The sequence below is a fragment of the Aphelocoma coerulescens genome, chromosome 4 (genome assembly GCF_041296385.1).
Source record: "Aphelocoma coerulescens isolate FSJ_1873_10779 chromosome 4, UR_Acoe_1.0, whole genome shotgun sequence".
Classification (NCBI taxonomy): domain Eukaryota; kingdom Metazoa; phylum Chordata; class Aves; order Passeriformes; family Corvidae; genus Aphelocoma; species Aphelocoma coerulescens.
In genome coordinates, this window is record NC_091017.1 from 311,767 (window position 1) to 334,487 (window position 22,721).

At 54.0% G+C, this 22,721-nt stretch overlaps 1 long non-coding RNA gene across 1 annotated transcript; it reads right to left on the reverse strand.

Annotated features, from left to right (window-relative positions):
- Positions 1-2,429: 2,429 nt before the first annotated feature.
- Positions 2,430-22,287, reverse strand: LOC138108894 (uncharacterized). The gene is made up of 4 exons (XR_011150104.1): positions 22,168-22,287; positions 13,784-13,889; positions 11,297-11,424; positions 2,430-3,014 (listed from the first exon to the last, which is right to left on the reverse strand). It is a non-coding gene; the product is annotated as an uncharacterized lncRNA (long non-coding RNA).
- Positions 22,288-22,721: the final 434 nt, after the last annotated feature.

The following is a 22,721-nucleotide window of genomic DNA, read 5'->3' on the forward strand; positions in this document are numbered from 1 at the left end:
CTGCTCTTTGGATATTTTTGTACCATTCCTGTACAAAACGAGGCCCCCTGTTCGGATGCTTTTCCCCACCGTTCCCCAGCAGTTTTATCTGCCAGTCCATTCCCTGCGCTCGTTGGGCTCTTCCCAGATCTCTGAGCTCCTTCACAAGGCAGGAGATCCATTTGGCCCAGGAACCGAACCCTCCCGAGGAATTGTCTGATGCCATCTCCACATTTCACAGCTGATCCTTGTGCTCAAAGGATCCCTCTTTCTTCCCTTCAGCCAATTCCAAGCCTCGCTGCCCCCAGCCGGGAACAGTCCCCAGGCCGATCCCTGCAGTCTTCCCTGCCAGGATCCTGCTCAGGAATCCATGGGAATGTAAGAATTAATTCTTCCCACCCCTGCCCAGTTCTAATTCCAAAGGATTTGGTGTCTGCCTTACCCGGCTGGAGCCTGCTTCCAACTCTGCTCTTGCTGCTTCTGCTGCTTTCCATTTCCCAGGAATTCCACCAACGGAGCGACAGCGTTTTCCACCTCCTCCTCCAGCATTCCCTCTGTTGCGTTCGGGTGCTGGAAGGATATCAAAACCAGGGCCTCACTATCAGGAATTATATCCCCGGATTTGTTCCTTTCCAAATGTCACCTCTTCCCAATAAAGCACTGGCCATCTAAGGAATTCTAGAGAGCGATGTGCTGACCACTGCTTACTCCTCTGGAATGTCAGAGCTTGGAAAAAAAGGGCAGTTGAGGCTTTTCCTGGTGCTGCCCATGAAGTGTATTTTACCTAAGTGCCCCTGCCCATGCCTTTGCCTGTATCCGCCAAAAATCCACCCGTTCATTCCCCAGCTGCTGCCTCCCTCTTTTCCTGGATCCAACAGAATTTTAACAGGTGAATATTCCCCTCTGGAAGAGCACCTTTCATTCCAAACCTAAGAACAAACAAATGAATCACTTTCCTTCGACCTTCCTTATTAGGATTCCACTGAGAGCAGTGGATGGAAAATGATCCTCTCCTGGTCCCTGCTGGATTCCCGGAGCAGGGATCCTTTCCCTCTTTCCCCCCACCCCCCGCGGTGCCCTCCTCCCCCTCCCGCCCCACCCCGCACCCTTTCCAGGCTTTGTTCCACAGCTTTTGCCTCCGGACCTCAGATCCTTTTGGTCTCCAGGAGCTCCCAGCAGCTCCACAGCCTTTCCTCTCCCATCCTGATCCTTTCTCCAGGAATGGAGCTGTGCATTGCAATTCCCTTCTCTTTTCTCCGACAATTCCCACCAACCCAGACCTAGAGCTGACACAAGGAACGCTCGGTGCCCACAAATCCAAATCCAGACCCGGCCATCCCTAAACCAGCAACTCCCGGACAATTTGCGTTCATTCCAACCTAACACTGAGGACTCACCTAATCCTTCAAAATTCCCAAGAAATATCCCGTTGCCTTCAGCTCCCCGGGGATTCTGCTTCGTGCTCACACGGATTTGGGACTTCCCTGAAAAACCCGTGCAGGGCACGCTGGAATCCCCGATCCCGTGAATCCGGGGAGTGTGCAAAGCTCGGTCCAGCCTGGGCCCCCAGAAATTTTTGCCAAATATCCCCCAAGTCCTCGGGACAACAGAACTCTCTGGTACTGCATTTTTGGCGTTGTAAAGCCTGGAATCACTTTATTCCTAGTGCTGGGCTCTGCATACGGCCGAGAAAATCCCGGCCTCCACACAGACCCAGATTCCAAACTTTTTGATACATTTTAGCAAACCGAGAAATTCCCCCTCCCTGCTTCTTCTTAAGGGCATCCTTCTTTTCCCTTACCCGGCCTGCTCTCTCCCACTGGGCTGGGTTTTTCCCTTCCCATGCTAATTAGTCCCTACTTCTAGGAGGTTTAGGTACCTTTCTTCCCTGGCAGGGATTTCTTAACACAGCTACCGAGGCTTTGGGAGTCTTCTTTATCTTCTACTTTCTGGAAACACACCCTCTGATCCATAAATGCCACAATCCAGATGCCCAACTTCAACAAGACATCCTTTTCACCTAAAAACACTCACTCTCAACTCTTAGATCTTTTAAAGTTTTACCCCCGCAAAATTCCCCTGCTTTTCCACCGCTGAATTCCTCCGTCCTGATTCCAAGAATTTCTTGAATACCACGGGGCTTTTCTCAAGATTTACCCCCACAACCTTCCCTACGTGCCCACTGCTCACCACCTCATTTTTCCCTCAATGTCTTCGTTCTCCACCCCAGAGAGTTTGTCAAGTGTTGCCTCCAAAATGTTCCCCCTCTCTCCACTACTGAGTTCCCCATTTTGCCTTCAAAATATTCATTCTGTCCCCTCCAGATTGCATCCACTTTTACCCCCAACATTTTACTTCCTCTACAATATTGACTAAACCTTTTCCACCCCAAAAATGTGCATTCCCTCCCTTAAACAGCACCTCAGCTTTTCCCTCAAAAATGCCCCAGAGAGAAACTCCGATTCAGCCCCCAAACTCCCCTTTTCCTACACAAACAGTTCTTGTGGCCCCTCTCAATTCCCCCAGGCTTTCAGCTAAAGGAATAACTGGAAGCCTATTCCCTCATCTCTGCCCTCCTTTTGCTTTCCTGGAAAACCTTGCCATCCCACACTTTCTCCAAGAGATCTGCTGCGAGTACGGCAAGGTCTGCTCTGTCAGAGTGCCAGGGGGGTTTACAGCACTTGCTCCTCTGCATCTTCACCCTTTCATCAGCTTTCCCCTGGAACGGTGTTGTGCAAGAAGCTTGGAATTACCAGAAATGGATCGGGTTCACATTTTTTCCCCACCAGTTTTCATCTGCTTTGAAATTCCTGGAATGACCCTCAAATGTGCCCTAGAACAGTGCTGTGAAAGGATCAGTCAGAAGAACAGCCTGAAAGCAGAAAACCACCTCCAGCAGCAGCCGGAATGATCCCATTTCTGTTCTTACCTGGTCCTGCCAGAGCTCCCAACGGCCCTTCCCATTCCAAAACAACAGCTATGCAAGACATTCCTGCTGTCCGTGAGGGTGAGGTGCCAGTTCTGGATGTTCTTTGCTGTGGAATCGGACAACAAACAGAGCGTAAATGATCTTGGTGGCTCTTCCAAGCCAAACCACCCCGTGATTCCTTGCGTGGATCAGCACCTGTCCCAACTCCATTCCAGAAACCTCCTCCCACTAACCCAGAACTTTCCTTTTTCCGCTCAACATCAGGGATTTGCTGCCAAGTGCCCCGGGCAGGGGACGCCTCAGCATTCCCTGGGACGCCTCAGCCTTCCCTGGGATACCTCAGCCTTCCCTGGGACGCCTCAGCATTCCCTGGGACGCCTCAGCATTCCCTGGGGGTGCCTCAGCATTCCCTGGGCTGCTGTTCCACGCCGATCCCGTGTCCAGCGCCGTTCCGGGCTGCAGTGCCGGGCTCTCCCCACAAGGCGGCAGCACCGGGAGCGAGCAGCCCCGGCCGGTCCCGCTGTCTCGGGGCAGCTGCGCCTTTAACCCGCCCGGAGCCGGCGGGGCCGTGAACACAGCGGGCAAAAACCCCAGCGATCCCCTTTCTTTCACCCCCAGAGGCACAGGATCGCAGCATTCCCTGGGCTGGAAGGGACCCGCAGGGAGCATCGAGTCCACATCCTCGTCCTGCACCCCAAGAATCCCACCCTGTGCCCGAGAGCCTTGTCCAGACCCAAACTCTGCCCCCAGGATCCTGAAAACACAGCGGGGCTGGGAGAAGGGTAACAAGGGAGGATTTTTTACATAGTTCTCCTCGTACGATCGTTATATAATCTTATTAGATAGTCCAGCAACCCATCCCTGGGCCGGGACCCCCACCCCTGTCCCGGGACACCCATCCCTGGGCCGGAATACCGATCCCCCGCGGCCCCCACCGTCCGCTCGGGACTGTCCCCGTTCCCCGCTCACCTCCGAGCCCGCAGCACCCGCCCCGGTGCCCCCGGCCCGGCAGCGCTGCTCCCCGGACTCCCCGCCATTGCCACGTCGGGCGAAGAAGGGCGGAAATTACCGGTACCACACCAATGTGGCGATGCGACCTTCTCAAGATGGCGGCGGTGGAGGACCCCGCTCCGTCTATTCGGCTGCCTGAATGCTCCCGCCTACCCCAGGCGCCGCTGACCCCACAGTCGGTGTCCGCATAGGGGGAAACGCCTCAGAAAATTGCGTGCAAGCGCTGGGCTGGCGTTGGTGTCGGCGTCGCGTTCAGGCAGCCGAATAGACGCAGCTAGAGGGGGCCTTCCCTGCCACCATCTTGAGAAGGTCAGAAAATAGCGTAAACGACCGCCATCTTTAGTGTGGCGATGACCTAATTTCCGGCTTTGCCGCCATCTTGGGTGCTGGCAGAAGCCACTTCCGGTCGAGCCGCCATCTTTAGTGTGGTACGCACAAGGCCCCCCCCCCCCCCCCCCCCCACAAGAGCTTCTGTCTATTCAGCTGCCTGAATCCAGCCCGGACTCCGACGCCGGCCCCGCGCTTTCCGCGCGATTTTCCGCGGTGGTCCCCGGTGCGAGGACACGGGTGGTGGGGTCACCGGCGCCGGAGGCGGGCGACGGTCCCGCGACCGGCGGCAGGCATCGGCAGGGACACCTCTCTTAGGGGCCTATTGCGTCCGCCATCTTGAGTGTGGCGGAAGTGTCATCCACCCTCTGCAAGGTCCTGGCAGGTTCGAATAAAAACGCCACTTACGCCGTCCCGAAAGCGCCAAACTGCGCCTTCCTTTCCGAGCCGCCCCCTTGAGAGCGGCACGCGGGCGGCTCTATTCCGACCGTGCTCGCCCGGTGCTCCCCGCCCCGGCTCGCGCTGCGACCGCGCCTCTGCTGCCCGGCAAAACCGGCCCCGCCGGGCCTCCCCCCGCGCTGTCATTCGTCGCGGTCACCGCCCCGCACGGCGCCTGCTCCTTTGCAGCGCTCTGGCCCCGCTCATGCACGCCCGTGTCCCTTGGCGCTCCGAACCGTCCTTCGCCCCTCCCCTCCGCTGCCAGACGCGGCCCCGCTCGCTCCTTGCCACGCTCGGCAGCCACCGAGGCCGCCGCCCTCTCGGCTCCCCCGGCCCCGGGCGGCAGCAGCGCCGGGGCGCCGTGCCGGGGCCGGCAGTGCCGCGCTCTCGCCACCAGGCGGCAGCAGCGCCGCCCAGCTCAGCCCGGGGCCGGGCCGCGCTGCGGGGCACGGACAGAGCAGAGGCAAAAGCCGGCTCAGGGCGCTCTGCAGCTCCTGCAGCCCGAGCCTCTCGGCTCCTGGCGCCAGGCACTCGCTTCTTCCCTTCCTACAGAAAAACGCCGCCTCGTTATGCTCAAAACTTGCTCATCTCTAGTCCCAGCTTCTTATATTCCTATATGCAACAGAGTAGAGAGAGGGCTGGCTTATTTCAAAATGAATCTACATCTAAATTTGTCTATAGATGTAAAAACAAAGAACTTGACAGGTTTGGGGATTCCACACTGTCATACACACATCCCTCCCGGTGGATTTTCTGGCAGTTTTGGGCCCCTCTGGGGGAGGGCACCCAGCAATGGCCCCCCTCATTCCCCACTCACCTGCTCCTCCACTGCATCGTGGCTCTCCCAGGGACATTGGGGTGCCCCAAGTGACATTCAGAGCCCCCGAGTCTCCACCCCCGCCCCCAGCCTTTTTTCCTCACCTCCAAAGAATGCACCAAATGAGACAAACTGCCCTGGACAGCAGAACGGCACTTTAATAAAGCCATTTCCATGCATACATCCCCCAAAAAGGGGCTTGGCTGGAAACACAGGGAAGGTGCAGCAGAGGGATGGGGAAAGAGAGGGATGGGCAGCAGGACAGGGGGCTCTCAAGAGAAGGGCACCATGAGGGAGAGGGACCGAGCAGCCGATGCAGACAGGGACAGGCAAAAGGACAGTGAGAGGGACAAAGAAATACAGTCACACTGCAGCACAAAGGAAAAAGGAGAGCAAGAAAGAAGGAAAGAGAAAGATGCGGGCGGCGAGGGAGACAGAGACAGAACAGGGAGAGGGATTGAGCAGAATTTATTCAATAAAGGTCAGTATGGATTTCTTAAAAGAACACCAGGACATCCCTATCACGGAACTCTGCTGTCTGCTTCAACTTCACAGCTGTAAGGGAACATTTCTCCCCCCTCTCCTCTCTGCGGTGTTTATTAAATAAAGAGTGAGTATTTATTTCTTAAAAGAAAAACAAGAGAGAGGAGGCAGTGAAAGGCAATGGCATGGGGAGCACACAGGACAAGAAAGCAACACAAAAGACACACTGGACAGAGAGAAGAAAAGAGCTGCAAAGTTGGATGCAAGAGTGAAAGAAAATCAGGAACAAACGCCAGGACTTTCATTAGAGAGTGTGGCTGACGAAAGTGCCAGTAAAGCACCGGCTCGAACAGAACCTGCTGCTGGCACGGCTCGGCCTGGCACTCACTAATTAACATCTGTCTCTCGGCAGGGCCATGAATCCCCTGCTGGAACAGGAGGGGAAAGCCGAGGGGATGATGCGCACCGGGGTTGGTGCCGCTCAGCCCTAATCCCAGCCCGTGGCGCCAGTGAACGCACCCCGATCTCCGAACCTTCTCTCAGGGAAATCTCATCTTTACCCCTTCTCTTCCCCTCCCGGTATCTCCGTGTGCCCGGAACAAACACGAGGAGAGGTTTCTCTGTTGCAGGTTCTTTGGAAATCCTACACTGACTTTGAGAATGAGCAAGAGTAGAAGACAACCAGGAAACTTTGCTGCCAACCAACATCAAACCCCTCGCACCGGAGAAGAACGAACAGCTCGTTTTTACGCGTCCAAATCCCTTCAATTTTCAGCATTGTCTGTTTCCCGGCCGGCACTGTGGGAACTGCTGCGCACGGCACCACGAGTAAAACGCTCTCGTGTTCAGAAGGCACAATTGCAGAGAACAGACAGCAAAGCCGTCTCAAGGCAATGTGGGCACACAAAACCCCCCTTTTTGCACCCTGAGCTTTCTGTTAAGCCACACCTGAAATTCCAAGTTTCTCCGTACTCTGCCCCAGTGCTTCTCTCTTCCGTCAGCGCCGTAGGCAGGACTGATTCCATACTCACAAACCCCCCTTGCCACGATCGGCGCTCTCTGCCCACCAAGGACACGGCACCGGGCAGGGACATTTCTCCCACTCCCCAGCAGAGACCTCCTCCCGCCACATCCAGGGAACTGCAGCCACTCAGGGAACACCAACTTTCTCCTGGGCTGGGAAGAGGAACCTGCAGCAATTAAGGCTGCACAGTCTGCAGCAGCGAGAGCTCAGCACATGTCCAGAGAGCCAATTCCAGCACCTAAATTTAAAAAAGAAGAAAAAGTTGATGACTTTTTTTTAAAGTTACTGTAAGTTCTTAAAACCAAACCAGCCTTTGCTCTTGACTTTGGCTCACTGATGCACACACACACACAAGAGGCCAACGGTCACACAGGGCCTGCTTGCAGAATTCCTGATCCAAACCCTCGCCTTTCCTGCCCAGCACTGAGGGAAATCTGACAGAGGATTCATAAAGAGCCCTCGCTGAGAGCAGTCATCGCCCCAGGCCTTCAGGCTTGGCAAGATTCTGTAGTGAACGGACCCAAATTCAATTCCCAAATCTCAATCTCTGACAAGTCCTGTTGGAAAGACAGCGGACAGTCCATCAGAACACGGAATTAAAAGGCTGCACAAGGAATAACAGAAGCTTTCCCAGGAATAGCCCAAGTTCCTTTTCTCCCTCACCGGTCCGGGGCCGTGAGACCGAACCTTGGGCCCCAGGAGACAGGAGAGTTGTTATCAACACTCGAACCTCCCAAGCGTTGTTATTGCTCAGAGAGCTGCGCCGGCACTGAGCTACTCCCATGCGCCTGCACGGCTTTGGGGAGGGGCAAGACCACGTCCCACTCCTGCCTGGAGAAATTTCAATGCCCTAAAAAGTCATTTCCCTTCTCTCTCTCTGACCCAGGGCCAAAGCAGCTGTGTAGAACAACCCGGGGGATTTATGGGAGGGTGATTCTCTCAGGAAAGACCCCAGACCCTGAGGAAACAAACCCACCCCAAATTTCCAGCTGAAAACACGCTGCTTCCTGAACGGCAGCGCACAAAGCTCTCTATAGCCAGACAGGAGATGACAGTCCAGAAAAAGCCAAAAGATGTGCTCTGCCTGCATGCACTCTCTTGACTGGTAATTCCAAAGGAAATTCCCCACAGATCGTAAGCAGTCGCCTGCAATTTGTCCTCTGCATTCATGACTGCCTTGGCTTTCTGTAGAAGTGTGTCAAACATCCACGCAGGCGTCAGGGCCTGGGCTGGCTCGTTTATGGCTCTTCCTGACAGGCCCAGGCCAAACCCAAGCACCCCCCTCACTGCTCCAGCCCCACTTTCAGGGAAATATTGACACGGCTTAGAAATACTCTCCTTCCCTGCAACTCACTCCCTCCCTGCGCATCCCCGGAGAGGATTTACTCCGTACTTTGTTCCCGACAGCACCTCTCCAGCGCAAATCCCACTTCACACAGACACTGACTAAGCAGACCTAAGTGGTTCCAGCAGCAGCTGCAATCCCCAACTCCCTGTCTCCTGCACAGCTCATCCAAGCACTCCCAGCAATCTCACCTCGGCCCAGAGACTCTCTGTCCGCAGAGGGAAACACAACCCGATGGCACGCAGCTCTGGCACCACATTCCCTCTTCCCTTCTCCCTTTTTCCAGCACACCAGGCTGCTGGAAACGGCATTCCCTAGGCAGTTCATCCCAACACAGAGAAGAGGAGCCTGTGACTTATCCAAACTATGGGCAGGACAAGGGGGGCCCTAGCTGGCTTTGGCTGCTTTAATACCAAAGCTCTTGGGACGACTTCAGTGGTTTTTCCTGTCTTGAAAGAGTGCAGAAAAGCAAAGTTAATCCCACTGTGGACTCCAAGACTCCTGCATTTCCTATTTCTCCTATGATTGCTCACCATGAAATTTTATCCATGGAAAAAAAGCATGAAGAATAACACCATATCAAATAAAAAGTGCCCTTTTCCAGCATTTTTATACCAGGCATTAAAAAGATGCCCATTTCTCTTCCAGCATTGCTTCCCTCATTTTAGCAGAACCGTTTTCATCCCAGACCCCACTCATCAGCTGTTCAATCCTCTGGCACTGGATTTGGACAAAAGAAGGGACGCACCTGGATCGCAGGAAATCACAGAGAGAAACCCCTCCAAAACCTGACAGAGAAAATCAACAGGAGATGCAGGAAGACACATCCCTCATTTGCACATCTGGAGTGCTTTTCTAAAGACTTCTCTGCATCTGGATGCTCTTTGCACTTGGCAGCAAACTGCTTCCACTGCTTCCCACTCCAGCAAGGGGAACATCCCTGGAATTTCATGTCCAGTGTCTCTGCCTAAAGCAGCCCCACGGCAACACGAAGCTTCCCTCGGGCATTTCGTTTCTTTATCCCAAACATTCTCCCCACTCAGCCACAATCTAGAAAGAACAAAAGGGAAAAGAAGGAAGACCAATTAATTCTGACATAAGGAGTCTTGACTATCCCGACACACTGCCAGGTGAAAAAACATCCCTGCCACTCTAAGAAATCCCCCTGATACTGTCTCCATTCTGTATCAATTATTTAAACGCTGTATTAAGGAGCGTAAGGACACAATGCTTGGAATTCTCAAAAACGGCTCTGCCTGGCTACTCCAAGCACTTTCTCACCCGGGGAGCTGAGCTGTCCCACATTTAAACGCCACGTTTGATCCAAATCCCATAGAAATCTGATATTGTTTGGCTCCTGAGCTTTCCCAAAAGCTGTCCAGTCAAGCCTGGAAATCCTCACTGAAGCTTTGCCATGTCACATCGGGATTTACCCTTGGGAAAACCCCACTCTGAGCACTTGGGTTTCAAGAGGTTGCACCCAATGTTACAGACACAGAATTCCTGTGGGGTTTGGCATTTCCTGCACCTCCAAACACGTGAAAAGAATGAAGTGCAGAGTCCCGAGGCTCCATTATTGCCATTCTCCTCACATCCCTTTCCTCAGCTGCACATGGCTTTGTGCCTCCTCTGAAGGGCTGGAAAGGAATTTGGGAACCCCCCTCAGCTTCTTCTCTGAGCCGGCCCAAAAGGCAAACAGGAAAAAAAAACCCCAAAAGCGCACAAAATCCCAGCCCCTCCCAAGATGCAGCTCCTCACACCAAACCTTGGGAGAATCCCTGGTGCTTCCAACACCGCTGCAATCCCACCTGGAGCTGAGCTTACAGGGTGCTCTGCCTAATCCACATCCAAGCCTGGATAGCCCAAAGCCTGCGAGAAAAGAGGAGGCAAAGTGAAGGGGAGAGGGGGGGAAAAACGGAGTTTTAGGTTTTTCCCCTGTTTGCAACAGGATTGAAGGGCAGGATGGAGAGGTTTCGTGGAAAAGAAGTACCAAAGGCTGCTTCATTCCCAGCAATTAGCGCTGCTCAGGTTGAATCCAAGAGGCCCAATCCACCAGGTTTAAACAGGAGCGGCCGACAGGATGGGTTATGACACAGATCTGTGAAGCTGGAGCCTTCTTCCTTCTCCCGGGCTCTCCCAGAAATTCTCCATGTCCGGACGCGCTCCCGCTCTCCCTGCTGGGGAGGACGGACTTGGATAGCCCGGGTGACTGCTGAGCCTAAAACAATAAGTGATCCAAGTGTTTTTCCCCAGGAAATGACATATTCTCTGGACCTGGGATAACCCATATCCCATGGCCTTCTCCAGGAAGAGTCCCAGCTGGATATGGTCTCCCAGAAAGGATTCCATAGGGGCTCACCTTTTGCTTGGAGCTCGGCTGAATTCCTCAGCAATGCCAGGGAATGTGGCCATTGGAGGCTTTGAGCAGATTAGGCTCATTTGCCTTTTTAGGTTTTGTTACCATCTCTCAGACTTCCCACTGGATTGTGGCCTCCAAGGAACATGTAAATCCCATTGGATTCCTGCTCTTTGGATATTTTTGTACCATTCCTGTACAAAACGAGGCCCCCTGTTCGGATGCTTTTCCCCACCGTTCCCCAGCAGTTTTATCTGCCAGTCCATTCCCTGCGCTCGTTGGGCTCTTCCCAGATCTCTGAGCTCCTTCACAAGGCAGGAGATCCATTTGGCCCAGGAACCGAACCCTCCCGAGGAATTGTCTGATGCCATCTCCACATTTCACAGCTGATCCTTGTGCTCAAAGGATCCCTCTTTCTTCCCTTCAGCCAATTCCAAGCCTCGCTGCCCCCAGCCGGGAACAGTCCCCAGGCCGATCCCTGCAGTCTTCCCTGCCAGGATCCTGCTCAGGAATCCATGGGAATGTAAGAATTAATTCTTCCCACCCCTGCCCAGTTCTAATTCCAAAGGATTTGGTGTCTGCCTTACCCGGCTGGAGCCTGCTTCCAACTCTGCTCTTGCTGCTTCTGCTGCTTTCCATTTCCCAGGAATTCCACCAACGGAGCGACAGCGTTTTCCACCTCCTCCTCCAGCATTCCCTCTGTTGCGTTCGGGTGCTGGAAGGATATCAAAACCAGGGCCTCACTATCAGGAATTATATCCCCGGATTTGTTCCTTTCCAAATGTCACCTCTTCCCAATAAAGCACTGGCCATCTAAGGAATTCTAGAGAGCGATGTGCTGACCACTGCTTACTCCTCTGGAATGTCAGAGCTTGGAAAAAAAGGGCAGTTGAGGCTTTTCCTGGTGCTGCCCATGAAGTGTATTTTACCTAAGTGCCCCTGCCCATGCCTTTGCCTGTATCCGCCAAAAATCCACCCGTTCATTCCCCAGCTGCTGCCTCCCTCTTTTCCTGGATCCAACAGAATTTTAACAGGTGAATATTCCCCTCTGGAAGAGCACCTTTCATTCCAAACCTAAGAACAAACAAATGAATCACTTTCCTTCGACCTTCCTTATTAGGATTCCACTGAGAGCAGTGGATGGAAAATGATCCTCTCCTGGTCCCTGCTGGATTCCCGGAGCAGGGATCCTTTCCCTCTTTCCCCCCACCCCCCGCGGTGCCCTCCTCCCCCTCCCGCCCCACCCCGCACCCTTTCCAGGCTTTGTTCCACAGCTTTTGCCTCCGGACCTCAGATCCTTTTGGTCTCCAGGAGCTCCCAGCAGCTCCACAGCCTTTCCTCTCCCATCCTGATCCTTTCTCCAGGAATGGAGCTGTGCATTGCAATTCCCTTCTCTTTTCTCCGACAATTCCCACCAACCCAGACCTAGAGCTGACACAAGGAACGCTCGGTGCCCACAAATCCAAATCCAGACCCGGCCATCCCTAAACCAGCAACTCCCGGACAATTTGCGTTCATTCCAACCTAACACTGAGGACTCACCTAATCCTTCAAAATTCCCAAGAAATATCCCGTTGCCTTCAGCTCCCCGGGGATTCTGCTTCGTGCTCACACGGATTTGGGACTTCCCTGAAAAACCCGTGCAGGGCACGCTGGAATCCCCGATCCCGTGAATCCGGGGAGTGTGCAAAGCTCGGTCCAGCCTGGGCCCCCAGAAATTTTTGCCAAATATCCCCCAAGTCCTCGGGACAACAGAACTCTCTGGTACTGCATTTTTGGCGTTGTAAAGCCTGGAATCACTTTATTCCTAGTGCTGGGCTCTGCATACGGCCGAGAAAATCCCGGCCTCCACACAGACCCAGATTCCAAACTTTTTGATACATTTTAGCAAACCGAGAAATTCCCCCTCCCTGCTTCTTCTTAAGGGCATCCTTCTTTTCCCTTACCCGGCCTGCTCTCTCCCACTGGGCTGGGTTTTTCCCTTCCCATGCTAATTAGTCCCTACTTCTAGGAGGTTTAGGTACCTTTCTTCCCTGGCAGGGATTTCTTAACACAGCTACCGAGGCTTTGGGAGTCTTCTTTATCTTCTACTTTCTGGAAACACACCCTCTGATCCATAAATGCCACAATCCAGATGCCCAACTTCAACAAGACATCCTTTTCACCTAAAAACACTCACTCTCAACTCTTAGATCTTTTAAAGTTTTACCCCCGCAAAATTCCCCTGCTTTTCCACCGCTGAATTCCTCCGTCCTGATTCCAAGAATTTCTTGAATACCACGGGGCTTTTCTCAAGATTTACCCCCACAACCTTCCCTACGTGCCCACTGCTCACCACCTCATTTTTCCCTCAATGTCTTCGTTCTCCACCCCAGAGAGTTTGTCAAGTGTTGCCTCCAAAATGTTCCCCCTCTCTCCACTACTGAGTTCCCCATTTTGCCTTCAAAATATTCATTCTGTCCCCTCCAGATTGCATCCACTTTTACCCCCAACATTTTACTTCCTCTACAATATTGACTAAACCTTTTCCACCCCAAAAATGTGCATTCCCTCCCTTAAACAGCACCTCAGCTTTTCCCTCAAAAATGCCCCAGAGAGAAACTCCGATTCAGCCCCCAAACTCCCCTTTTCCTACACAAACAGTTCTTGTGGCCCCTCTCAATTCCCCCAGGCTTTCAGCTAAAGGAATAACTGGAAGCCTATTCCCTCATCTCTGCCCTCCTTTTGCTTTCCTGGAAAACCTTGCCATCCCACACTTTCTCCAAGAGATCTGCTGCGAGTACGGCAAGGTCTGCTCTGTCAGAGTGCCAGGGGGGTTTACAGCACTTGCTCCTCTGCATCTTCACCCTTTCATCAGCTTTCCCCTGGAACGGTGTTGTGCAAGAAGCTTGGAATTACCAGAAATGGATCGGGTTCACATTTTTTCCCCACCAGTTTTCATCTGCTTTGAAATTCCTGGAATGACCCTCAAATGTGCCCTAGAACAGTGCTGTGAAAGGATCAGTCAGAAGAACAGCCTGAAAGCAGAAAACCACCTCCAGCAGCAGCCGGAATGATCCCATTTCTGTTCTTACCTGCTCCTGCCAGAGCTCCCAACGGCCCTTCCCATTCCAAAACAACAGCTATGCAAGACATTCCTGCTGTCCGTGAGGGTGAGGTGCCAGTTCTGGATGTTCTTTGCTGTGGAATCGGACAACAAACAGAGCGTAAATGATCTTGGTGGCTCTTCCAAGCCAAACCACCCCGTGATTCCTTGCGTGGATCAGCACCTGTCCCAACTCCATTCCAGAAACCTCCTCCCACTAACCCAGAACTTTCCTTTTTCCGCTCAACATCAGGGATTTGCTGCCAAGTGCCCCGGGCAGGGGACGCCTCAGCATTCCCTGGGACGCCTCAGCCTTCCCTGGGATACCTCAGCCTTCCCTGGGACGCCTCAGCATTCCCTGGGACGCCTCAGCATTCCCTGGGGGTGCCTCAGCATTCCCTGGGCTGCTGTTCCACGCCGATCCCGTGTCCAGCGCCGTTCCGGGCTGCAGTGCCGGGCTCTCCCCACAAGGCGGCAGCACCGGGAGCGAGCAGCCCCGGCCGGTCCCGCTGTCTCGGGGCAGCTGCGCCTTTAACCCGCCCGGAGCCGGCGGGGCCGTGAACACAGCGGGCAAAAACCCCAGCGATCCCCTTTCTTTCACCCCCAGAGGCACAGGATCGCAGCATTCCCTGGGCTGGAAGGGACCCGCAGGGAGCATCGAGTCCACATCCTCGTCCTGCACCCCAAGAATCCCACCCTGTGCCCGAGAGCCTTGTCCAGACCCAAACTCTGCCCCCAGGATCCTGAAAACACAGCGGGGCTGGGAGAAGGGTAACAAGGGAGGATTTTTTACATAGTTCTCCTCGTACGATCGTTATATAATCTTATTAGATAGTCCAGCAACCCATCCCTGGGCCGGGACCCCCACCCCTGTCCCGGGACACCCATCCCTGGGCCGGAATACCGATCCCCCGCGGCCCCCACCGTCCGCTCGGGACTGTCCCCGTTCCCCGCTCACCTCCGAGCCCGCAGCACCCGCCCCGGTGCCCCCGGCCCGGCAGCGCTGCTCCCCGGACTCCCCGCCATTGCCACGTCGGGCGAAGAAGGGCGGAAATTACCGGTACCACACCAATGTGGCGATGCGACCTTCTCAAGATGGCGGCGGTGGAGGACCCCGCTCCGTCTATTCGGCTGCCTGAATGCTCCCGCCTACCCCAGGCGCCGCTGACCCCACAGTCGGTGTCCGCATAGCGGGAAACGCCTCAGAAAATTGCGTGCAAGCGCTGGGCTGGCGTTGGTGTCGGCGTCGCGTTCAGGCAGCCGAATAGACGCAGCTAGAGGGGGCCTTCCCTGCCACCATCTTGAGAAGGTCAGAAAATAGCGTAAACGACCGCCATCTTTAGTGTGGCGATGACCTAATTTCCGGTTTTGCCGCCATCTTGGGTGCTGGCAGAAGCCACTTCCGGTCGAGCCGCCATCTTTAGTGTGGTACGCACAAGGCCCCCCCCCCCCCCCCCACAAGAGCTTCTGTCTATTCAGCTGCCTGAATCCAGCCCGGACTCCGACGCCGGCCCCGCGCTTTCCGCGCGATTTTCCGCGGTGGTCCCCGGTGCGAGGACACGGGTGGTGGGGTCACCGGCGCCGGAGGCGGGCGACGGTCCCGCGACCGGCGGCAGGCATCGGCAGGGACACCTCTCTTAGGGGCCTATTGCGTCCGCCATCTTGAGTGTGGCGGAAGTGTCATCCACCCTCTGCAAGGTCCTGGCAGGTTCGAATAAAAACGCCACTTACGCCGTCCCGAAAGCGCCGAACTGCGCCTTCCTTTCCGAGCCGCCCCCTTGAGAGCGGCACGCGGGCGGCTCTATTCCGACCGTGCTCGCCCGGTGCTCCCCGCCCCGGCTCGCGCTGCGACCGCGCCTCTGCTGCCCGGCAAAACCGGCCCCGCCGGGCCTCCCCCCGCGCTGTCATTCGTCGCGGTCACCGCCCCGCACGGCGCCTGCTCCTTTGCAGCGCTCTGGCCCCGCTCATGCACGCCCGTGTCCCTTGGCGCTCCGAACCGTCCTTCGCCCCTCCCCTCCGCTGCCAGACGCGGCCCCGCTCGCTCCTTGCCACGCTCGGCAGCCACCGAGGCCGCCGCCCTCTCGGCTCCCCCGGCCCCGGGCGGCAGCAGCGCCGGGGCGCCGTGCCGGGGCCGGCAGTGCCGCGCTCTCGCCACCAGGCGGCAGCAGCGCCGCCCAGCTCAGCCCGGGGCCGGGCCGCGCTGCGGGGCACGGACAGAGCAGAGGCAAAAGCCGGCTCAGGGCGCTCTGCAGCTCCTGCAGCCCGAGCCTCTCGGCTCCTGGCGCCAGGCACTCGCTTCTTCCCTTCCTACAGAAAAACGCCGCCTCGTTATGCTCAGAACTTGCTCATCTCTAGTCCCAGCTTCTTATATTCCTATATGCAACAGAGTAGAGAGAGGGCTGGCTTATTTCAAAATGAATCTACATCTAAATTTGTCTATAGATGTAAAAACAAAGAACTTGACAGGTTTGGGGATTCCACACTGTCATACACACATCCCTCCCGGTGGATTTTCTGGCAGTTTTGGGCCCCTCTGGGGGAGGGCACCCAGCAATGGCCCCCCTCATTCCCCACTCACCTGCTCCTCCACTGCATCGTGGCTCTCCCAGGGACATTGGGGTGCCCCAAGTGACATTCAGAGCCCCCGAGTCTCCACCCCCGCCCCCAGCCTTTTTTCCTCACCTCCAAAGAATGCACCAAATGAGACAAACTGCCCTGGACAGCAGAACGGCACTTTAATAAAGCCATTTCCATGCATACATCCCCCAAAAAGGGGCTTGGCTGGAAACACAGGGAAGGTGCAGCAGAGGGATGGGGAAAGAGAGGGATGGGCAGCAGGACAGGGGGCTCTCAAGAGAAGGGCACCATGAGGGAGAGGGACCGAGCAGCCGATGCAGACAGGGACAGGCAAAAGGACAGTGAGAGGGACAAAGAAATACAGTCACACTGCAGCACAAAGGAAAAAGGAGAGCAAGAAAGAAGGAAAGAGAAAGATGCGGGCGGCGAGGGAGACAGAGACAGAACAGGGAGAGGGATTGAGCAGAATTTATTCAATAAAGGTCAGTATGGATTTCTTAAAAGAACACCAGGACATCCCTATCACGGAACTCTGCTGTCTGCTTCAACTTCACAGCTGTAAGGGAACATTTCTCCCCCCTCTCCTCTCTGCGGTGTTTATTAAATAAAGAGTGAGTATTTATTTCTTAAAAGAAAAACAAGAGAGAGGAGGCAGTGAAAGGCAATGGCATGGGGAGCACACAGGACAAGAAAGCAACACAAAAGACACACTGGACAGAGAGAAGAAAAGAGCTGCAAAGTTGGATGCAAGAGTGAAAGAAAATCAGGAACAAACGCCAGGACTTTCATTAGAGAGTGTGGCTGACGAAAGTGCCAGTAAAGCACCGGCTCGAACAGAACCTGCTGCTGGCACGGCTCGGCCTGGCACTCACTAATTAACATCTGTCTCTCGGCAGGGCCATGAATCCCCTGCTGGAACAGGAGGGGAAAGCCGAGGGGATGATGCGCACCGGGGTTGGTGCCGCTCAGCCCTAATCCCAGCCCGTGGCGCCAGTGAACGCACCCCGATCTCCGAACCTTCTCTCAGGGAAATCTCATCTTTACCCCTTCTCTTCCCCTCCCGGTATCTCCGTGTGCCCGGAACAAACACGAGGAGAGGTTTCTCTGTTGCAGGTTCTTTGGAAATCCTACACTGACTTTGAGAATGAGCAAGAGTAGAAGACAACCAGGAAACTTTGCTGCCAACCAACATCAAACCCCTCGCACCGGAGAAGAACGAACAGCTCGTTTTTACGCGTCCAAATCCCTTCAATTTTCAGCATTGTCTGTTTCCCGGCCGGCACTGTGGGAACTGCTGCGCACGGCACCACGAGTAAAACGCTCTCGTGTTCAGAAGGCACAATTGCAGAGAACAGACAGCAAAGCCGTCTCAAGGCAATTTGGGCACACAAAACCCCCCTTTTTGCACCCTGAGCTTTCTGTTAAGCCACACCTGAAATTCCAAGTTTCTCCGTACTCTGCCCCAGTGCTTCTCTCTTCCGTCAGCGCCGTAGGCAGGACTGATTCCATACTCACAAACCCCCCTTGCCACGATCGGCGCTCTCTGCCCACCAAGGACACGGCACCGGGCAGGGACATTTCTCCCACTCCCCAGCAGAGACCTCCTCCCGCCACATCCAGGGAACTGCAGCCACTCAGGGAACACCAACTTTCTCCTGGGCTGGGAAGAGGAACCTGCAGCAATTAAGGCTGCACAGTCTGCAGCAGCGAGAGCTCAGCACATGTCCAGAGAGCCAATTCCAGCACCTAAATTTAAAAAAGAAGAAAAAGTTGATGACTTTTTTTTAAAGTTACTGTAAGTTCTTAAAACCAAACCAGCCTTTGCTCTTGACTTTGGCTCACTGATGCACACACACACACAAGAGGCCAACGGTCACACAGGGCCTGCTTGCAGAATTCCTGATCCAAACCCTCGCCTTTCCTGCCCAGCACTGAGGGAAATCTGACAGAGGATTCATAAAGAGCCCTCGCTGAGAGCAGTCATCGCCCCAGGCCTTCAGGCTTGGCAAGATTCTGTAGTGAACGGACCCAAATTCAATTCCCAAATCTCAATCTCTGACAAGTCCTGTTGGAAAGACAGCGGACAGTCCATCAGAACACGGAATTAAAAGGCTGCACAAGGAATAACAGAAGCTTTCCCAGGAATAGCCCAAGTTCCTTTTCTCCCTCACCGGTCCGGGGCCGTGAGACCGAACCTTGGGCCCCAGGAGACAGGAGAGTTGTTATCAACACTCGAACCTCCCAAGCGTTGTTATTGCTCAGAGAGCTGCGCCGGCACTGAGCTACTCCCATGCGCCTGCACGGCTTTGGGGAGGGGCAAGACCACGTCCCACTCCTGCCTGGAGAAATTTCAATGCCCTAAAAAGTCATTTCCCTTCTCTCTCTCTGACCCAGGGCCAAAGCAGCTGTGTAGAACAACCCGGGGGATTTATGGGAGGGTGATTCTCTCAGGAAAGACCCCAGACCCTGAGGAAACAAACCCACCCCAAATTTCCAGCTGAAAACACGCTGCTTCCTGAACGGCAGCGCACAAAGCTCTCTATAGCCAGACAGGAGATGACAGTCCAGAAAAAGCCAAAAGATGTGCTCTGCCTGCATGCACTCTCTTGACTGGTAATTCCAAAGGAAATTCCCCACAGATCGTAAGCAGTCGCCTGCAATTTGTCCTCTGCATTCATGACTGCCTTGGCTTTCTGTAGAAGTGTGTCAAACATCCACGCAGGCGTCAGGGCCTGGGCTGGCTCGTTTATGGCTCTTCCTGACAGGCCCAGGCCAAACCCAAGCACCCCCCTCACTGCTCCAGCCCCACTTTCAGGGAAATATTGACACGGCTTAGAAATACTCTCCTTCCCTGCAACTCACTCCCTCCCTGCGCATCCCCGGAGAGGATTTACTCCGTCCTTTGTTCCCGACAGCACCTCTCCAGCGCAAATCCCACTTCACACAGACACTGACTAAGCAGACCTAAGTGGTTCCAGCAGCAGCTGCAATCCCCAACTCCCTGTCTCCTGCACAGCTCATCCAAGCACTCCCAGCAATCTCACCTCGGCCCAGAGACTCTCTGTCCGCAGAGGGAAACACAACCCGATGGCACGCAGCTCTGGCACCACATTCCCTCTTCCCTTCTCCCTTTTTCCAGCACACCAGGCTGCTGGAAACGGCATTCCCTAGGCAGTTCATCCCAACACAGAGAAGAGGAGCCTGTGACTTACCCACACCATGGGCAGGACAAGGGGGGCCCTAGCTGGCTTTGGCTGCTCTAATACCAAAGCTCTTGGGACGACTTCAGTGGTTTTTCCTGTCTTGAAAGAGTGCAGAAAAGCAAAGTTAATCCCACTGTGGACTCCAAGACTCCTGCATTTCCTATTTCTCCTATGATTGCTCACCATGAAATTTTATCCATGGAAAAAAAGCATGAAGAATAACACCATATCAAATAAAAAGTGCCCTTTTCCAGCATTTTTATACCAGGCATTAAAAAGATGCCCATTTCTCTTCCAGCATTGCTTCCCTCATTTTAGCAGAACCGTTTTCATCCCAGACCCCACTCATCAGCTGTTCAATCCTCTGGCACTGGATTTGGACAAAAGAAGGGACGCACCTGGATCGCAGGAAATCACAGAGAGAAACCCCTCCAAAACCTGACAGAGAAAATCAACAGGAGATGCAGGAAGACACATCCCTCATTTGCACATCCGGAGTGCTTTTCTAAAGACTTCTCTGCATCTGGATGCTCTTTGCACTTGGCAGCAAACTGCTTCCACTGCTTCCCACTCCAGCAAGGGGAACATCCCTGGAATTTCATGTCCAGTGTCTCTGCCTAAAGCAGCCCCACGGCAACACGAAGCTTCCCTCGGGCATTTCGTTTCTTTATCCCAAATATTCTCCCCACTCAGCCACAATCTAGAAAGAACAAAAGGGAAAAGAAGGAAGACCAATTAATTCTGACATAAGGAGTCTTGACTATCCCGACACACTGCCAGGTGAAAAAACATCCCTGCCACTCTAAGAAATCCCCCTGATACTGTCTCCATTCTGTATCAATTATTTAAATGTTGTATTAAGGAGCGTAAGGACACAATGCTTGGAATTCTCAAAAACGGCTCCGCCTGGCTACTCCAAGCACTTTCCCACCCGGGGAGCTGAGCTGTCCCACATTTAAACGCCACGTTTGATCCAAATCCCATAGAAATCTGATATTGTTTGGCTCCTGAGCTTTCCCAAAAGCTGTCCAGTCAAGCCTGGAAATCCTCACTGAAGCTTTGCCATGTCACATCGGGATTTACCCTTGGGAAAACCCCACTCTGAGCACTTGGGTTTCAAGAGGTTGCACCCAATGTTACAGACACAGAATTCCTGTGGGGTTTGGCATTTCCTGCACCTCCAAACACGTGAAAAGAATGAAGTGCAGAGTCCCGAGGCTCCATTATTGCCATTCTCCTCACATCCCTTTCCTCAGCTGCACATGGCTTTGTGCCTCCTCTGAAGGGCTGGAAAGGAATTTGGGAACCCCCCTCAGCTTCTTCTCTGAGCCGGCCCAAAAGGCAAACAGGAAAAAAAAACCCCAAAAGCGCACAAAATCCCAGCCCCTCCCAAGATGCAGCTCCTCACACCAAACCTTGGGAGAATCCCTGGTGCTTCCAACACTGCTGCAATCCCACCTGGAGCTGAGCTTACAGGGTGCTCTGCCTAATCCACATCCAAGCCTGGATAGCCCAAAGCCTGCAAGAAAAGAGGAGGCAAAGTGAAGGGGAGAGGGGGGGAAAAACGGAGTTTTAGGTTTTTCCCCTGTTTGCAACAGGATTGAAGGGCAGGATGGAGAGGTTTCGTGGAAAAGAAGTACCAAAGGCTGCTTCATTCCCAGCAATTAGCGCTGCTCAGGTTGAATCCAAGAGGCCCAATCCACCAGGTTTAAACAGGAGCGGCCGACAGGATGGGTTATGACACAGATCTGTGAAGCTGGAGCCTTCTTCCTTCTCCCGGGCTCTCCCAGAAATTCTCCATGTCCGGACGCGCTCCCGCTCTCCCTGCTGGGGAGGACGGACTTGGATAGCCCGGGTGACTGCTGAGCCTAAAACAATAAGTGATCCAAGTGTTTTTCCCCAGGAAATGACATATTCTCTGGACCTGGGATAACCCATATCCCATGGCCTTCTCCAGGAAGAGTCCCAGCTGGATATGGTCTCCCAGAAAGGATTCCATAGGGGCTCACCTTTTGCTTGGAGCTCGGCTGAATTCCTCAGCAATGCCAGGGAATGTGGCCATTGGAGGCTTTGAGCAGATTAGGCTCATTTGCCTTTTTAGGTTTTGTTACCATCTCTCAGACTTCCCACTGGATTGTGGCCTCCAAGGAACATGTAAATCCCATTGGATTCCTGCTCTTTGGATATTTTTGTACCATTCCTGTACAAAACGAGGCCCCCTGTTCGGATGCTTTTCCCCACCGTTCCCCAGCAGTTTTATCTGCCAGTGCATTCCCTGTGTTGGTTGGGCTCTTCCCAGATCTCTGAGCTCCTTCACAAGGCAGGAGATCCATTTGGCCCAGGAACCGAACCCTCCCGAGGAATTGTCTGATGCCATCTCCACATTTCACAGCTGATCCTTGTGCTCAAAGGATCCCTCTTTCTTCCCTTCAGCCAATTCCAAGCCTCGCTGCCCCCAGCCGGGAACAGTCCCCAGGCCGATCCCTGCAGTCTTCCCTGCCAGGATCCTGCTCAGGAATCCATGGGAATGTAAGAATTAATTCTTCCCACCCCTGCCCAGTTCTAATTCCAAAGGATTTGGTGTCTGCCTTACCCGGCTGGAGCCTGCTTCCAACTCTGCTCTTGCTGCTTCTGCTGCTTTCCATTTCCCAGGAATTCCACCAACGGAGCGACAGCGTTTTCCACCTCCTCCTCCAGCATTCCCTCTGTTGCGTTCGGGTGCTGGAAGGATATCAAAACCTGGGCCTCACTATCAGGAATTATATCCCCGGATTTGTTCCTTTCCAAATGTCACCTCTTCCCAACAAAGCACTGGCCATCCAAGGAATTCTAGAGAGCGATGTGCTGACCACTGCTTACTCCTCTGGAATGTCAGAGCTTGGAAAAAAAGGGCAGTTGAGGCTTTTCCTGGTGCTGCCCATGAAGTGTATTTTACCTAAGTGCCCCTGCCCATGCCTTTGCCTGTATCCGCCAAAAATCCACCCGTTCATTCCCCAGCTGCTGCCTCCCTCTTTTCCTGGATCCAACAGAATTTTAACAGGTGAATATTCCCCTCTGGAAGAGCACCTTTCATTCCAAACCTAAGAACAAACAAATGAATCACTTTCCTTCGACCTTCCTTATTAGGATTCCACTGAGAGCAGTGGA